We start from the raw sequence: 11,101 nt of genomic DNA on the forward strand, positions 1-11,101 counted from the left end.
CACAATTTTTTTTCTTTTTTTTTTAGATGGAGTCTTGTTCTGTCACCAGGCTGGAGTGCAGTGGAACAATCTTGGCTCACTGCAACCTCCGCCTCCTGGGTTCAGGCGATTCTTCTGCCTCAGCCTCCAGAGTAGCTGGGCCACAGGCGCATGCCACCACCCCTGGCTAATTTTTTTGTATTTTTAGTAGAGACAGGGTTTCACCATGTTGGCCAGGATAGTCTCGATCTCTTGACTTCACGATCTGCCCGCCTTGGCCTCCCAAAGTGCTGGGAATACAGGCGCGAGCCACCATGCCCGGCCACTTTTCTTTTTCTTTTAAAAAAAAAAATAAATAAATAAAAATTTTTTTTTTCAAACAGAGTCTTGCTCTGTTGCCCAGGCTGGAATGCAGTGGCACAATCTTGGTTCACTGCAACCTCCGCCTCTCAGGTTCACGAGATTCTCGTGTCTCAGTCTCCCCAGTAGCTGGGACTATCAGCATGCAATGAAATGCCTGGCTAATTGTTGTATTTTTAGTAGAGATGGGGTTTCACCATGTTGGCCAGGCTGGTCTTGAACTCCTGACCTCAAGTGATCTGCCCACCTCGGCCTCCCAAAGTGCTGGGATTACAGGCGTGAGCCACTGTGCCCAATCTTTACAATTTTTTTTTTTTTTTTTTTTTTGAGATGGAGTCTCGTTCTGTCACCAGGTTGGAGTGCAATGGCGTAATCTCAGCTCAATGCAACCTCCACCTCCTGGGCTCAAGCGATTCTCCTGCCTCAGCCTCCTGAGTAGCTGGGATTATAGGTGTGCATCACCATGCCTGGCTAATTTTTTGTATCGTTAGTGGGGATAAGGTTTCACCATATTGCCAGGATGGTCTTGATCTCCTGACCTCATGATCCACCCACCTTACCCTCCCAAAGTGTTGGGATTACAGGCCTGAGCCACTTTTTTTTTTGAGATGGAGTCTCACTTTGCCGCTGAGGCTGGAGTGTAGAGTGCAGTAGCACGATTTTAGCTCACTGCAACCATTCGCCTCCCGGGTTCAAGCGATTCTCCTGCCTCAGCCTTCCGAGTAGCTGGGATTACAGGCACCCACCACTATGCCCAGTTAATTTTTTTTGTATTTTTAGCAGAGATGGGATTTTACCACATTGACCAAGCTGGTCTTGAACTCCTGACCTCAAGTGATCTGCCTGCCTTGGCCTCCCAAAGTGCTGGGATTACAGGGGTGAGTCACCAAGCCCAGCCCTTATAATTTTCTTAATAATGTCTTCTATAGGCACAGAAGAGGCTATGAAACTAGGCGATAAGGATTTCCCCAAGCCCTTCACATTTCAGTACAAAAAACATTTTATATTGCATAGGTCAATTTTATTTTTCCAAATCAACTCAAATTCTAATCTTTGCTTCTGCTATAAGCTCACCTGACACTGTTAATAGTCAGGTTGATGGCTTGTATCAGTTGTAATTTTCTTTCTATTTATTTTTTTGAGACAGAATTTCGCTCTTGTTGCCCAGGCTGGAATACAATGGTGCGATCTCGGCTCACCACAACCTCTGCCTCCTGGGTTCAAGAGATTCTCCTGACTCAGCTTAAGTAGCTGGGATTACACGCATGCCCCACCACGCCTGGCTAATTTTGTAGTTTTAGTAGGGACGGGGTTTCACCATGTTGGGCAGGCTGGTCTTGAACTCCTAACCTCAGGTGATCTGCTCGCCTTGGCCTCCCGAAGTGCTGGGATTACAGGCATGAGCCACCGTGCCCGGCCAGTTGTAATTTTTATATAGATACATTTTGTTCAGAGACAGAAGTGTGAATATTTTAAGTCATAACTGTTGAAAGCATGTGACTGTGTGCAAGAGAAAAACTTACAGTATAAAATGCAAATAGTTAACCATAAATTTTACATTGTTTGGATTCAACATGGATATTACAATCTCAATTATGAAATGTATTAATATTCTGACTAAAAATAGCATGGAATCAGTTCCCTTGATACTCTTTATTCTAATAAAATGCAGTAATACTGATTAATAACAGAAGAACACACAACCTAGAAATCATTTTAAAGTACAAGCTCTATGCTGAGCAACATATTATGCAAATAGTTACCAATATAACATGGGATTAGCCCTAACCAGTTATTGCTGGCAATTGATAACTATAATATTACCTTTAATTACACAAAAGACAGTAATATACATCGGGAGAAATAGTTACACAAATTGAAAGGACAAAATTAAATCAGGGACATTAACGTAGCTAATAAAAATTATGAAGGTTTTGGGAAGCTGAAATAACTTATGTGTTGCTGAAGACCAACTAGCTATAAAAATGCTAATTTATTACAGGTAATTAAATAATGAACTCACCTAGAATTTATCATCTCTAGACCTCCATCTCTTTGAAGAGTCAATATATATTACAAATTATTTAAGTCAAAACTAAGAATAAAATACTAAGATCGTGGTAAGCATAGTTAATTGATTTTTATAAAGAATTTTAAATTCCTCTTAAAAGCAGCAGAAATGCCTACAGAGTATTTTCATGTAGAAGGCAAACGATCTGCAAGCATCATGTTTCAAAATCTTAGAAATGAAAGAACACTTGCTTACTCAAAAAATTTAAAAAACCTAGTATTTCCATTTTTATTTTTATTTAATAGAGACAAGGTCTTGCCGTGTTGCCCAGGCTGAAGTGCACTGGCTATTCTTAAGTGTGATCAACGCGCACTGCAGCCTGGAACTCCTAGATTGAAGCGATCCTCCTGCTTCTCAGTAGCTAACAGGCACCTGCCACCACACCTGGCCCAATATTTTCATTTTCAGTTGAATCCGGCCAGATTATAATTTACCTATAATGTCATCCTAACAGAAACACTAGGATGTATCTGACACTCTAAAGGTTTTAAAAGAGATGCTAAAAATTGAAATGCAATAGAAAATTTTGACGCAGAACAAGTATTGTCAGCACAAAGAAAATAACTTTAAGTACCTAGAATTAAAATAATCTCCACTGTTAAGTGTTTATCATCAGAGTGAATTTGGCATCTTTTTTGTTAATAATTTATAGGGATTCTTTTAAAGTTTGAATTGATGAGGTAGAACAAATTTCTATCTTAGATTTAACATACTGATACTAAACTTTTAAAAATGGTCCTTCAAATACTACTGCTTTTTGCAGAATATTTCTGTACTATGGGGTTTTGGAATCGTTATCTCCCTTCAATTTCTTCAAATTAACAAACAGAGATGGAGATAATAAAACATAGCCAGAATATGTAGTTTTCTTCGATTTTAAAATATACTCGATTTTGCCTTCAGAATGGAGAAAACAAAGTGTCTAAGTGGTGTGCACCTGGAAGATGGTTATAAAATTGAGCAGCAGACAGAGAAAAGGCCAAGAAATAGGACCCAGGAACAGAGAATCACTCACTAAACATCGTTAAGCACATCGCATCTTAAGCACTACAGATAATTCAGTCAGTGGATGGAATTCTTTCCTCTATGAAATAAGAAATCAATTCTAGCTTGTTCCACAGATGCCACTTACATAGCTTTATGAATGCAATAGGCAGTCCTTTTTGGGAAGAAAGGTTTAGCTAAAAAGTGGCCAATTATAATTAATTGAGAGTATATGATAAAGGACTAGGCTGGGCGTAGTAGCTCATGCCTGTAATCCCAGCACTTTGGGAGGCCAAGGCAGGTGAATCACTTGAGGCCAGGACTTCAAGACTAGTCTGGCCAACATGGTGGCACACACCTGTAATACCAGCTGCTCAGGAGGATGAGGCACGAGAATTGCTTGACCCTGGAAGATGGACATTGCAGTGAGCTGAAGTCTCGCCACTGCACTCTAGCCTGGGTGACAGAGTTAAGACTCTGTCTCAAAAAATAAAATTAAAAAAAAAAAAATATATATATATATATATGATAAAGGATTAAAAATTCAATTGATCAGGCATTTACTGAGTGCTTGCTATGTGCTTGGCTTTTTTAAATTTTTTTTTTTTATTTTTTCTATTTTTTAATTTTAATTTTTATTTTCTTCTTTGTGCTTGGCTTTTTAAGGTACTGACCTAAATATTAATTAGATGAGATTTTTTACTCATACCAATGGCCTTTAAAAGTTAATGTAAATTTACTATGATGGTTCGTTGGGTACTGGCTTATGGAGAAACAGAGCAGAATTGATAGCTGCAAGATAATAAATCTTTCATATCTGAAATCAAGATGGGTTTTTATACAGTGAAGCTTTATACAGAAGAGTTTGCTCATTATACAAGAGTACAGTTGGATGGCAAAGTATCCTACTTTTCTGAAAGCCTTTGCTGTGGGCATTTTACACTTCTGTTCCAAATTTAGGGGACTCTATTTGAGGGTTTCAGATTCGGAGTTCTTTCCAGAAGCAGACCACAGGCCTCGAGCTGCACAGCAACTTCCCTTAGAAGAGCTTCTCCCTGCCTTATTATCACATGGAATAAGTATTTGAAAAGGAAAAGCCATTTTATTTAGTTTTGATTTCAGTACATTAATACAGATTTTAATGTGCTAACTCTTCCCTACTGGTATGGGGTGGGGGACACACTGTATTTTCTTTTTCTTTTCTTTTTATTAAGACAGCATCTCCTGTTGTCCAGGGTGGAGTGTGGCAGTGCATCCACAGCTCACTGCAGCCTTGACTTCCCTGGGCTCAGGTGATCCTCCTGCCTCGGTCTCCTGAGTAGCTGGGACTAGAGGCATGCTAATTTTTGTATTTTTTGTAGAGATGTGGGTCTCACTAGGTTGCCCAGGCTGTTCTCAAACTCCTGGGTTCAAGCAACCCACCTGGCTCAGCCTCCCAAAGTGCTGGGATTACAGGTGCTCAGTGAGCCACTGTGTCCAGCCTCACACTGTATTTTCAACTGTCTTCATCACTTACCTATTTTGAATTAAAAGTACCTAAAGCTAAGGCCTTTGCATGTGGGGTTCGCATGTCTCATGCCATGGACTTGCGCTGAGAAGCATCTCTTCCTACTTCCTAGCAGGCTTCTAACTCCCCAGTCCTTGCTCAAGTCCAGCCCCAATTACCAAACCCCTCAAACACAGGAAAGCAAAAACCCAGCCAAATCCAAACCCAAGAAAAATTCCACATCTACAAAAAGCACAGATCACTCAGATCATTTCTCTTTTAGTAACCATTGCGTAGTGCTTAAAATAGAATTCCTTCTGGCTGGAGAGGTCAATGGGATCTATTTCTGAAGTTATGTGAAAACAGCTGAGTTGTAACAGGATCTTGCTGATTCACTCCATCTGCAGGTGACTGTTTTTGGTATAGTTTTTATATTAAAGAATGATAAACTTCCTAGGACAGGAGTCTAGAAGGAAGGCCAATGCTCTCTAGCTTCTGCTGCTGAAGAGACTTAAGAGAAACAATACACGTTTCATCGCTGCAGGTAGAAGCTTCCTAACTTTTTCCAAGTTTTAGTTTAGTGAAAGGGAGATATGCCTCTTCCATGATTAATACACACAATCTCTGCTTTTACATTTTATATTATGATAAATGTTTCAGAAAACTAAGTTTTAAAGCAAGTATCACCAGATTAAGTACCCATATGCAAAGTAAAATTTGCCTCTGGCTAGAGCCTTTGCTCACTTGTAGGAGCCCACAGTGGTCACCACCAGCACAGCTGAAATACCTGCTGTGGTCGAGAGACATCTCTGAGGAGCTGCAAATAGGCAGTAAAATGAACACAAAAAATTCTAGACTAAGATCAGTATTAGCAGTATACTTCCTGCATAGGTCAATTTCTGATTGGCATATGTAATGATATTTTACTTCTAGCCATTGTTGGAAGACACAGTACTGTCGAGACCCCACTATGTTGCTGGTTAAGCTTGGATCAAGTGTATAATGGCCTTCATACTTTACTCTAAAATTATCTACATTTTGGTGAAATCTGAGTTCACAGATGAAATCCCTGGAAGTTCTTCTTCAATTCCATTGTTAGATTCAGAGCCAACTATGAGGTTCCGTTACTCACTAAATGGTTTTATTAATTAGTATTCAATGTTCTCTTGTGTGTCTGCAAGTGTTTTTTTTTTTTTTTTTTTTTTGAGACAAGAGTTTTGCTCTAACGCCAGGTTGGAGTGCAGTGGCGCAATCCCGGCTCACTGCAACTTCCGTTTTCCGGTTTCAAGTATTTCTTCTGCCTCAGCCTCCCAAGTAGCTGGGACTACAGGCATGCACCACCACACCAGGCTAATTTTTTGTATTTTTAGTAGAGATGGGGTTTCACCACGTTGGCCAGGATGGTCTCGATCTCTTGACCTCGTGATCTGCCTGCCTTGGCCTCCCAAAGTGCTGGGATTACAGGCGTGAGCCACCGCGCCCGGCCTGCAAGTGGGTTTTTAAGTGCCCCAGAATATTTATGTCTAAGTATACCAAGTAATCATGTTGCTGAGTAGTTTTAGGATTTGCTTCACTCCCTTAGAACACACATAAATGCTATGTTTGTCCTTTCTTCCTTTGTGCCACATCCCACTAACTGGTAAAACAACAGACTGATTTTACAATGACTTAATAGCTTTGTATGCACAGCAGAGCACAAGGTGCAGGTCCTGCAATTCTGGCTCACATCAGAGACTGAGTAATTAAGGCATGTTCTGACGAGGAGGAGGTGTGTGAGCCAGTGTAGACAACTTCACATCCAGGGTCAAGTGCAGTCTCTGAAGCCCTTCTCAGGCAGCCTATACTTTCTGATAAAAAGACAGGCACAGGGATATGTCTCTGGATTCATACTGTTGTTTTATCTCCAGAATGAATCTGAACCAGGTCCAGACAATCCAGTTTAGGAAGCTACACTGCATTTCCTAAAATACTATCAGTTTTCCTCAGGCTCACAGAAAACTAGTTAATATCAACAAACACAGGAGAAAAATGACTGTACTGTAGCATTCACTCCTTTAAAACACACACACACACACAGTATGTAATTCAGAAATCATGTTTTGTAAGATAGGAGAGATCAATACCCTTAAGTGGTAATGATCAAAAATTTAAAACCCAAACTCTGACATAAGTGAAAATGCTATAAATCCAGCATAGGCCAATAGCAAAATTACATAAAACCTAAAAGCACCAACTTTAAAAACAGAAACTTCACGAGGCAGTCACAAGTGGAAGGCTTTTGTCTGGGAATCCCAGTAGCTATTGAAAGCTATGCAGGCATTCAAGCCAGTGGGCAGCACGGCCCGGCAGGTGCTGAGATTGCTGCTGCCCTTGCTGCCCCTGAATGGCCAGAAGGCACAATCCCCAGAGAGGAATGCCACTCCCGTATGCCGTCACCTCTATGAAGGGAACTGGTATGGAATTGTGTCTGCTACTTCTATAGGCTCAAAGAATCGCTTGGTCTAACAAGCTTGGAGAGTGAAAGACTATGATTACTCGTAATTCTTAAGGGTGATGAACTTCACTCTCACCTCAAAAGAAGGCATGGTTGATGCCTGAGACTTAAACACCACAGGTAATATAGTGCAGGAATAATAGTCAGTGTAGCCACTTTACACCAGTGGTAGAAAAAGAGATTAACATTATAAATGAAAAAAATAAACAAGTAACCCCATCGTATGTTGTGCAATACGCTAAACTCGACACAGTTTCAGCATATGAGCTTATTTCTACATGGAAAAAAGTTTGTGTAACTTGTTTATCTCTGTTAATTGGTAAAACTAGATTCACAGCTGCTCCTATAATATTGCTAGAACTACAAAGAGCACAGGCATGCAGAGGCTCCAAGAGCTGCAGGAAGAAAGGAGTATAGAAATCCTCACTCTGTTAAGCTGTAGCAGTTACAGCACATTTTTCTTCTTTATATTTGGCAATAATACGTGCCATTTGTTTAAAAAAAACTGTAAATATTTTTCATATGAGAATTATTTTGGCCCTTTTAACTGAAAAAGAATGCTTTTCTCAGTGAAGCTCCCATTTTTTGGCTATTAAAAACCAGTTAAAAGTAGTTTCTGGGCCAGGTGTGGTGGCTCATGCCTGCAATCCCAGCACTTTATGAAGCCGAGGTGGGTGGATCACTTGAGGTCAGGAGTTCGAGACCAGCCTGGCCAACATGGTGAAACCCAGTCTCTATTACAAATACAAAAATTAGCTGGGCGTGGTGGTGCGTGCTTGCAATCCCAGCTACTAGAGAGGCTGAGGCAAGAGAATTGCTTGAACCTGGGAGGTGGAGGTTTTAGTGAGCTGAGATTGAGCCACTGCACTCCAGCCCAGGCAAGAGAGTGAGACTCTGCCTTAAAAAAAAAAAAAAAGAGAGAGTTTCTGGCTAGGCATGATGGCTCACACCTGTGATCCCAACACTTTGGGAGGCCAAAGTGAAAGAATGGCTTGAGGCCAGGAGTTTGAGACCAGTCTGGGCAACACAGCAAGACTCTGTCTCTAAAACAGAAAGTTTCTAAGGATAACATATCAAAGGAGAGAGATCTCCTAACAAATGTAATATGGTTCTAACCTCTGTAGGGTGTCATGGATGTAATATTTTAGAAATGTCAGCAATCAGGTCATGGTATATATTACACATCTGAGACTTCACTATCTCCCTTCCACATATGTGCCCTTGGAGAGCTACTTAATCTCCTAGATCTCGTTTGTGAAATGAGGCCCATGGAGCTGTAAAAATTCAATGAGATAACGCATAAAAATGCTCCACATGTGACTGCCAAGCATGGCCAGACCACACTTATTGCAAGACTTCAGTGCCAGGTACAGGGCCCTCTGTAGCTTGAGCTCTTTCAGGAGTCTCTGAGCAGGAGAGGACACTCAAATTGTGACCTAGGAGGAACAGTATGGGACTATTCACTATGAGTGGATGCAACATGCTAGCCATTTAAAAATAGTCATGGGCTACATAATGACATTTCAGTCAACTGACTGTGTATATGACAACATCCCCTAAGATTATATATAATGGAGCTGAAAAATTCCCATCACCTAGTGACGCCGTACCCATCACAGTGTAGCGCAATGCATTCCTCAGGTGTTTGTGGTGATGCTCATGTAAACAACCTACTGTGCTGCCAGCCACAGCAAGGTCTAGCACACACAACTGATGATGCTAACCAAAGACTATGTTACTGGTTTATGTCTTTACTATACTTCTTGTTATTGCATCTCCAATGGGACAAGCCGTGGAGGTGGACGACAGTGACAGTGAAGATCCTGACCCTGTGTAGGCCTAGGCTAATGTGTGTGTGTCTTAGTTAACAAAGAAAGTTTAAAAGGAATGGAAAAAAAAAAAAGCTCGCAGAATAAGGATATAAAAAATACTTCTGTATACCTGTACAATGTGTTTGTGTTTTACGCTAAGTGTTATTGAAGCAAAAGTATCTTTTAATCTTTTAATAAGTGCAGTGTGGCCTAAGTGTACAGCGTTCACAAAGTCTACAGCAGTGCACAGTAACACCCTAGGCCTTCACATTCACTCACCGTCACTCACTCACTGACTCACCCAGAGCTACTTCCAGTCCTGCAAGCGCCACTCGTGCTAAGTGCCCTACACAGGTGTACCATTTTTAATCTTTTATATCATATTTTTAATATCCTCTTTTCATATTTAGATACATAAATACTTAACCATCGTGCTACAACTGCCTACAGTATTCAGAAATACGCTGTGCAGGTTTGTAGCCTAAGAGCAATTTGTACCATATAGCCTAGGTGAGTAGGAGGCTGTACCATCTATGTTTGTGTAACTATACTTTATAATGTTAACACAATGTTGAAATTGTCTGATGACACATTTCTTAGAATGTATCACCACTGTTAAGCAATGTTGACTGTATTAATTCTGTTCTTGGAGACTTTTTCTTTTCTTTTTTTTTTTTTTTTTTTTAAGAAATGGGGACTCGTGATGTTGCCTAGGTAGGCTTTGAACCCCTGGGCTCAACCCATTCTCCCACCTCAGTCTCCCAAGTAACTGGGATTATAGGCGGGGGCTCTCAGATCACTTTTCTGCATATCTTTACTATAATGCTAATTAAAGCCTATTAAATTTGATATTACTGATCTGTCCCACTAGACTATTCCTTACTTAGGAATAATCTTATTTTTCAAATCCCTTCATTTTCCTTCTTCCTGCTTCTTCTTATTGCCCCAAGTACTTTATAAAATGTAAGGGCCTAGAAATGTTAGTCATTTCTAGGAATTGGAATTCCTAGAAATTGGAATCGCAAATTCAAGTACCCCAAGGAACCAGCCAGTTAACGTAAACAGGCCCAGTGTAAGAACAGCAGCACAAGCCTGATGAAGCTTAATGGCTATTGACCAAAAGCCTCAGTGCTAGGAACTGTCAGGGGCGGTGTGGAGTGTGGCCTCACATGGAGAGAACACACAGGCCCTTATGAAGGCAGAGGCTCTGATTGGCTGCTGCCATGTGAATCCAATGTGTCAGATTTTTCAGGTTTCCAAAGGAAGTCAGAATTCTGGAATTTAATATAAAACACTCGCATTAAAAAATGCCGATTCATAGAATAAATGTAGGCCAAAAAGGCACATTTGTGGGACTAGGTGCAGCCCATGGACCACCAGTTTTTAACGTCTGGTTTAGTGACACTGACGTGTTAGATGGAGGCTAAAACTGTCTTGAGATCCATAAAGGACTCCTGATGTGGCAGCCTCAGAGAGGTACCAGTGAACCACCAGAAGTCTGCGAGGAGGCTGGAGGGCCCAGCTGGTGGGCCAGGGGAGGTCCTGTAGGGCAATCATATTTGAATTAATACAGCAAACAGGACATTCTCCTGTTGAATGCTTATGATGAATACCAAAAAGGTACCCAAATGCCCAGGCTACCCTACACAAGATGGTGACCCCGCAATTCCATTGGCCCCCAGCGTGCAGACCTCCTGGGCTGTTTCCTCCCTTGCGCCATCACTGCCCGATACTAAGTATATGCTTTAATTCACGTGCTGTTTGACTCCCTCCCTACATCTACACCCTACCATGCCAGGGTTTTGACTGTTTTGCTCCCTGCAGTTTCCCCAGCTACTAAAGCACAGCCTAGCACATGGTAGGCCCTCATAAATTCACTGTGTATGGTGATCTCTGGGCCCTGACATTGCCTAGGA

General features: G+C 41.1%; 1 protein-coding gene across 12 annotated transcripts in view; it reads right to left on the reverse strand.

Annotated features, from left to right (window-relative positions):
* Window positions 1-11,101, reverse strand: part of TNRC6C (trinucleotide repeat containing adaptor 6C) — a 139,148-nt gene that overhangs the window by 42,614 nt on the left and 85,433 nt on the right. The gene's annotated exons all lie outside the window — the stretch shown is intronic.

The sequence above is a fragment of the Aotus nancymaae genome, unplaced genomic scaffold (assembly GCF_030222135.1).
Source record: "Aotus nancymaae isolate 86718 unplaced genomic scaffold, 86718_ANA_hifiasm-v0.15.2.pri h1tg000089l, whole genome shotgun sequence".
Lineage (NCBI taxonomy): Eukaryota > Metazoa > Chordata > Mammalia > Primates > Aotidae > Aotus > Aotus nancymaae.